General features: G+C 41.4%; 1 pseudogene across 1 annotated transcript; it reads right to left on the bottom strand.

The window, feature by feature from the left end:
- Nucleotides 1-2,783: 2,783 nt before the first annotated feature.
- Nucleotides 2,784-7,901, bottom strand: LOC308262390 (heterogeneous nuclear ribonucleoprotein A3-like; annotated as a pseudogene). Its single transcript has 3 exons — nt 7,387-7,901; nt 6,610-7,156; nt 2,784-2,921 (listed from the first exon to the last, which is right to left on the bottom strand). The product of its transcript is annotated as a heterogeneous nuclear ribonucleoprotein A3-like (transcript).
- Between the last annotated feature and the right edge of the window lie 442 nt (nt 7,902-8,343).

The following is an 8,343-nucleotide window of genomic DNA, read 5'->3' as shown; positions in this document are numbered from 1 at the left end:
TTTTACTTAATGGCCCATTGATTATTAAAAAACTGATTATCTTTTTTTTTTTATTTGTGGGTCTGGGGATGAAACGCAGGAGCATTTGACCTCCGAGCTACACTCTCAGCCCTATTTTTTATTCTTTATTTTGAAACAGGGTTTCACTAAGTTGCAGAGGGCCTCACTAAGTAGCTTAGGCTGTCCGCGAACCGCGATCCTCCTGTCTCAGCCTCCTGAATGCTGGGATCACAAGCGTGCGCCACCACTCCCGGCTTTGATTATTATCTTCCTAGTTGTTCTCTCTTTTATCTTCTGTTGAATTGCACATCCTTCCCCATTAATTCTTTCCTTTTTTTTTTAATTGGCCACTTCTCATAACAGGCACTTGTAAGGTTTAGGATACAAAAATGGAATGATAAGGAGTGTGTAATCCCAGTACTGGGAAGCTGAGACAGGAGGATGGCGGTTGGAGACCAGACTCAGCAGTTTAGTGAAACTCTCAGCTACTGCTCCTCCATCTGCTTGGACAGCGGTGGTTTTACAGCTGAGGATCACAGAGAGGACCAGGCTAGGAAGGCAGGCCAGAGAGCTACACAGGGGTTTTCACTGGAACAAATGTGAGGATGTTGCCCTATAGAACTGTCATTCATAAAACACTCCCAAGAAACTGACTCCCTAAAAAATAACTCAAATTTTCCCCTTAAATGTTCAAATCGAAGCTGGTCATGGTGGCTCATGCCTCTACTCCCAGTACTTGGGAGGCTGAAACAGATGGCAGGTTTTCAGCCAGCCTCAGCAAGATAGTGAGACTTTCAGTAACCTAGTGAGACTCTATGCAACCTGATGAGACCCTGTTTCAAAATAAAACAAAAAAAGAGCCGGGTGTGGTGGCGCACCCTTGTAATCCCAGCATTAGGGAGGCTGAGACAGGAGGATCATGGTTTGTGGACAGCCTCAGCCACTTAGTGAGGCTCTTTCCAACTGAGTGACACTCTGTTTGAAAATAAAGAATAAAAAAATCGGGCTGGGGGTGTAGCTCGGCGGTTGAATGCCCCTGGATTCCATTCCCAGTACTGGAAAACAACCAATGAACCAACCAACCAAACAACCTTAAAAAGGGCTGGGAGGCTGGGCGTGATGGCACAGCCTTGTAATCCCAGCATTTGGGAGGCCGAGATAGTAGGATTGCAGTTTGCAAACACTCTCAGCTACTTAGTTCTTTGCAACTCAGTGAGACCCTGTTTCAAAATAAAGAATAAAAAATAGGGCTGGGGTATATCTTGGAGGTAGTATGCCCCTGGGTTCCATCTCTAGTACCACCAAAAAAAGGGGGGGGGGTTAGGTGTTACTTAAAGGTAGAACATCTGTGGGTTTAGTCCCTAGTAAACACACACACACACACACACACACACACACACACACACACACACACAGTTCAACAGCATAATTGTAGATAGAACCAGGGAGCCTAGGACTGTGATACACTTTGTATCTAAATTCTATATTAGTTGGGAACCTATGGTAAGGTGGATTAGGAATGGCTTTGAAGAAGCACGATAGTTGGACAGTTGGGCTGTTGGAGATCAAATAATTTCTCTGATGAGATTGTTTCAGAGTTAGGAGGTAATAGAGTTAGAAAAAAGAAAAGTAAATGATATCCGGAAGGAAAGAGCAAACACACCTGTCACGTGTATCTGAAACGCTTGACCCTATCCCTGGGAGTGGGAAGTGACTCCCAGTTGGAGATCAACGCTGTTCACGGATGGATGAGTCCAGCCCAGGGTGAGGTCAAACATCATTTTCAGTGACTTGTTGCAACATTCATGATTAATGTTGATTTATTACTCGATCATTGTGTTATGGAAATAGGCGGCAGCTTTTTTGTGCGTCTTGGTGCGATGCCGGTTTAATTGAGTTTGGGGCTGGGGGAGGAGGTGGGAGGTCCCAGGGTTAATACTGTTAGCTTCTTCCTCAGTAGCTAACTCTTCTCATGATGGATGAAACACTGGCAACAATCACAGTAGCCAAACTGTTAATGGAATTCTGTATGGGAAGGAGGGGCTTTGTTATTATGGCAACTTTATGACAGCTTGGAGAAGGATCTATGCACTCAGAAAAGTTTGTTAGAAATATTACCATGAACCAAAAGCTCCAACCAAGTTTGCTGATTGTCTGGCTTCATAGCCAGTCAAATTTTATCATTTTACAGAACAGTAAGTACATGCACAGGCTCACGTGTGTGCACGCGTGCACACACACACACACACACACACACACACACACACACACACACCTTCCAACTAGAAATAAACTTACACATTCTTAAAGGATTGAGATGGCCCAATAGCTACAGGAGAACCCACACACAAGAGTTTTATCATGAGAACACAATTGTTGCATAATCATAAAAACTTAATTAAACCCAAACTGAATCATTATTTAAGTATCCAGCTCCTTATCTAGAAGCTTCTATTGGGGATTTAAAATTCTGAGCGAAAGCCACTTTTGTATCCCTGAAGAAAACACTCATCTCTCGGATTCATTCTATGTTTAAAACTACAAGTGACGAAATAAAGAATCTCTACCCTGAGATTCTGAGGTTACGAATCGATACCTGAGTTTCTAATGACCGAGGAATCTTTACCACCAATCTCCCTTTCCCCTGCAGAGCTCAGATACAAAGGCGTGTGGGAGGGACACAGGAACGGCGGGGCCTCCTCAATTGTTATCAGATAGCCGCTCACAGAAAGGTCTTCCCAGAGTTTGCTGTATAGAAAGCACAACCCACTCATCATCATTATTCATTCTTCTAGCTTAAGAGGCTTGCTTTTCGCAGATGTGCCCTTCCTGTTTGGCATTTGTAACTGTGGACTGTTGTTCAGTTGAAGAAAATGCGTCATCTCAATATGAACTGAGATTTCGAGCTGATTCATGAACACCTTTTGTTAAGTATAACATAAAAAGGAGTATGGTTGCCAAGAGTGAGGTATGCATCTCAGCAGAACGGTACTACCGCGCACCGCGCCAGGCAGAAGAAAGGAATACAACCAGGGCAAGTAAAACAGGAGAAAGCAAGACAGGAGTGATAAGTTTCCTAGCGAAGATAAATGGACAATATGCTCCAGCCTCCATTTTATTTATGTAAACACTATATTTCTCTGGAAGTGGTAGCATTATTTTTATTAATTTATTAATTTATTATTTATTATTTTGCGGGTCTGGGGATGGAGCCCAGGGGCATTCGACCTCCAAGCTATAACCCCTGCCCTATTTTTATTCTTTATTTTTTGAAACAGGGTCTCACTAAGTTGTGGAGGGCCTCACTATGTAGCTGAGGCTGTCTGCGAACCGTGATCTGGGATTACAAGCGTGCGCCACTATGCCTGGGTTGCATTTTTTTTTTTTTAAACAACCTCCTGATTCATTCTTTAAGGCAAATTAACCTTACTCCTATGCTTTGATTCTGACATTTGTTTTAGGGAATGTATCTACTCAAGCAATGGAGGGAGAGAAGTCTCTGACAGTCGAAAATGAGAAAAGAGATTCTCACAATTGTAGGAGATGTATTCATTTACTATTTACTGAGCACCTACTGTAAGTGAGGCAGTGTATGTCATAAATGTTTGTAGAATTGATCTCTCACCACTTCTATGACACTTGAAACTTCTTGTCCCAGGTGGCTAAAATAGATGCGACATCAGCCTGGGATTCAGAGTCCAGGATGTCGTGACGATGAGAGATTATGGACGCAGGAGCAGCACCTCGAGGATGACAGTATTTTTATTAGGCTGAACGTTTTTTCGTAGATGTCTATTAGCTATCATCAGACAAAATGAGGTCATTCTAATATGGGACATTCGGTTTCTCCCTTATGCAATTTACTGTTTTCACAGTGAACCAACATCCTTAATTTCATATTTGTATTTCATCAACTGGGAGGAAATACTCCTTCCTTCCTTCCTTCCTTCCTTCCTTCCTTCCTTCCTTCCTTTCTTTCTTTCTTTCTCTCTCTCTCTTTCTCTCTCTTTCTTTCCTTCTTTCTTTCTTTCTTTCTTTCTTTCTTTCTTTCTTTCTTTCTTTCTTTCTTTTCTTTTCCTGGGGATGGATCCAGAAGCATTCTGCCTCTGAGCTACACCCCCTGCCCTATTTTTTATTCTTTATTTTGAAACAGGGTCCCAATGAGTTGCAAAGGGCCTCACTAGCTGAGGCTGTCTGTGGACCGCGATCCTCCGGTCTCAGCCTCCCAAATGCTGGGATTACAAACATGCGCCACCACAGCTGGTTGTCGCTTATTTTTTAGTCAATGTTTTATAGCATTTTTTTTTATTTTTGTGGTAATGGGGACACAGGGGCATTCCACCTCCAAGCTACAAGTCTTGATCCTGTGATCTCCTGTCTCAGCCTCCAAAATACTGGGATTATCAGCCAGTGCCTTCTTGCCCAGCTAAGAAAAGGTCTAATTGGAGCAAAGTTCTGACTGATTCCCATATCTTTACCTTTTTTAATTCTATGACCTTGTATAAGTAAATTCTTTGAATCTCTATTTCCTCAACTGAGAGAGACAGAAAGAAAGAGAAGTTAAGCACAGAGTAAGATAATGATTGCAAAGCTACTTTTAGGTCTGTAGGTCAGTTAAAAAAAGGACAATTTATGGTCAGGTAAAATTTATTTTTATTTTTATTTTTTTTTTTACAATTTAGCTCAATTTTATATTATTATTATTATTATTATTATTATTATTATTATTATTGTTATTATTATTTTGTGGTACTGGGGGTAGAATCCAGGGGCTATTCTACCTCCGGGCTATGCTCCCAGACCTCTTTTATACTTTATTTGGAAACAGGGTCTCATTAAGTTGCTGAGAGTCTCACAAAGTAGCTGAGGCTGGCCTCGAACCTGTGCAATCCTCCTGTCTCAGCCTCCCAAGAGCTGGGATTACAAGTGTGCGTCACCACGCCCAGCTAGCTCAGTTTTAATAAAATGTTTCCCAAACATTATTTTGACCAGGTACCCAAGGTTTAAGATTATGAACACTGACAGTGTCATTTATATATCCACACTTGCAGTTATGAAGGACTTAACCATTTTCTATTATTAGCCAATTTTCTGCCCATATGCCCATTAGCAAATGGAATGTTGTCTGTTACATTTACTGCTTTGTGTTTTCTGGAAAACTGCAGTATCTGTGAAGACCAGTTTCCATGCTGGCATTGCACGGATCCATATATTAATAATGCACAGAGGCACAGAATTAGAGCAACAAGAGAGCACATTCAAAGGCTAGCACGCCCCATTCTCCTTTTTATTGCTTATTTTGCTTAGTATTTTTTATTTTATTTTATCTTATTTACTTTTTTTTTTTTTTGCGGTTCTGGGAATGGAACCCAGGGGCATTCGACCTCCAAGCTATACCCCCTGCCCTATTTTTTATTCTTTTATTTTGAAACCAGGTCTCACTGAACTGCAGAGGGCCTCACTAAGTAGCTGAGGCTGTCCATGAATTGCGATCCTCCGGTCTCAGCCTCCGGAATGCTGGGATTACAAGCGTGTGCCACCACGCCTGGCTTACTTAGACTTTTTAAAGCCAAATAAAAATCTTGAATTCAACGTTCAACTGCCAAAGAAAGAACAAAAGGAGGGCACAAACTTAGGACTCCAGTGAAATCATAAGCACTAGCTGGAGCAACACGGTAGATACTGATATATCTATATATCTATATATATGATCTTATTATCTAAAACTCTCTCAACCATTGATTTCCCCCTCTCTCTATTTTCTCTCTCTCTCTCTCTCTCTCTCTCTCTCTCTCTCTATATATATATATATATATATATATATATATATACCTAAATATCCTTATTATCTAAAACTCTTCTCAACTAGGGTCTTCCAAACAAATTGATAACTCACACCAGCATAATTTCAGTTGAAATATAAACATGGAATACTGGTGTGTTCTTTGGGAATTTAAGTAGAAACTCAAGACTACCCAAATTTAAATTCAGGCCTCTGGGAAGTGAGAAGCTGGGACTAAGCACCTGTGCTCCATTTCTGTCGCATTAAATTGTTCTGGACAATTATACCTAAAGTATATTTAGTGTCGTTCAGCAAAATGTATAGGGCAAAAACAGCAAAGTATGACAGCCAACTAAAGGTTTAATAACACGTGACTTATTCTCTTGCTATGAAAGCTTTTTATGCGGGAGAAAGAGAAAAAAATTAAACCAAGGAAAGTCAAGGTTTATGGGTGTCATGTGCTTTGAAAAAACAAACCAGGGACCCACTAATTTGCTCTTCTGTAGCAGGCTCAGTGGCCCTGTACCTCGAAAAGAATTGTTTTTAAGGTGGTAAAGGAGAAGCAACCACTACCTTTTCCAGAATTTAAATAGTGGGCAGGAGACATTCTTTTTTTTTACATCCCAAAATCATGGCAGCAGTTTAAATGTGACCAGGGTAAATGTAGAATGAAGATTTTCTAAACACACCTAAGATTCAGCAAATCTCACGCACTAAAAAATAGGGCTGGGGGTGTAGCTTGGAGGTAGAGTGCCCCTGGGTTCCATCCCCAGTACTGCAAAAACAAACAAACAAACAAACAAACAAACAAACAACAACAACAAAACCCTTCTGCTACCATCTCCACTTCCACCATCAGATTTATAACCACCACCATAGGGACTCCCAGAGCTTCTTCCACCAAAACCATCCCCCTTCATGATTTCATAATTTGATTGTTGTTGCCCATTGTAATTTCTACAGTCATTATAGTTTCCCCCACCACCATAGTTAGCACCACCAACATTTTCTCCTTCATTGTAGCCATTGTATTCTCCTCCTCCACCACCCCGGTGTCCATGTCCTAGTCCTCTGTCACCATAGCCTCCTCAACTACTATAACCAGGACCACCACCATAGTTGCCACTATCACCTCCAAATCCATTATATCCACCATCGCCTTCTCCATAGCTACCTCTGCTGTCACCACCTGCACCACCATAGCCTCCTCTTCCACCAAAGTTTTCCACCACAGCCAAAGTTACCTCCACCACCTCCAAAGTTTCCTCCACGACCCATAAAGCTTCCAGATCCACCTCCACGACCTCTTTGCGATCCAGCAGACTGCATCTCTTATTTAGAAAGGGCCTTTTTCACTTCACAATTAATAGTGTGGTATTTTTTTTTTTTTTTTTTTGTGTGTGTGTGTGTGGTTCTGGGGGTGGAACCCAGGGGCTTTTCTACCTCCGGGCTATACTCCCAGAGCTATTTTATACTTTATTTGAAAATAGGGTCTCACTGAGTTGCTGAGAGCCTCACTAAGTAGCTGAGGCTGGCTTCGAACCTGTGTGATCCTCCTGTCTCAGCCTCCCAAGCGCTGGGATTACAAGTGTGCGCCACCACGCCCTGCTAATAGTGTGGTATTTCTGAACAACAATTTTATCAACTGTATCACGATCATCAAAAGTTACAAACGCAAATCCTCTCTTTTTCCCACTCTGCCTGTCTTCCATAACTTGTATGGTTTCAGTTTTGCCATACTTTTCAAAGTAGTCTCTCAAATTATATTTTTCTGTATCTTCTTCAATACCACCAACAAAAATTTTCTTCACTGCTACATGGGCACCAGGCTTCACAGAATCCTCTCTAGAAACAGCACTCTCTGGGTCCACTACGCGTCCGTCCATCAGCCTTGTATGGTCCTGCACACATCGCCGCATCCACCGCTTCAACACAAGAGAAAGTCACAAAACCAAAGCCCCTGAACGTTTTGTTTGGTGTTCTCTCACTACCACGCAATCTGTGAGTGTGCCCCATTTCTAAAATGTTCTCTTAAACTATCACCTGTCATTTCAAAGTTCAGACCACCAATAAACAGCTTCCTCAAATGCTCTGGTTCCATTGGGTCATGGCCCTCCATTTTGAGACCGGACTCGCCTCTTCCAACTCTAGTTCAATATGGGACCCTCAAATTTATGAATTGAATCAAATCATTTAATTTTTCCCACTTAATTAGCACCTATCTGGATGCTAGATATTAGATTAATTATTGGTTAATGCCTGAAATTCATTTCAGAATGTAGTTGTTACCTCTGTTAAAATATAAGCGTATCTGAACTGGTATTAGTCATCTGCACCTTAATATACATGAAAAGAGTTTATTTTTAGAAGGGGGACAGAATATGTGAGCACTGCCTGTCTCTCTCAAGATCCCTTATAGAAAACAGAGGAGAAGGAAAAGAGGCCCGTACTCCCTCAAACTGTAATTCTGAAGTTCCCAAACGCATTACAAGTTACGATTTTTAAAAACTCATTTGGTAACAAACCTCACATGACCTGAGTTCATTTGGTATCAAAACTGA

This window comes from Muscardinus avellanarius (assembly GCF_963383645.1).
Source record: "Muscardinus avellanarius genome assembly, chromosome: 4".
Lineage (NCBI taxonomy): Eukaryota > Metazoa > Chordata > Mammalia > Rodentia > Gliridae > Muscardinus > Muscardinus avellanarius.
The sequence above is the reverse complement of the archived record's forward strand: the minus strand, read 5'-3'. Positions and strand labels throughout refer to the sequence as shown.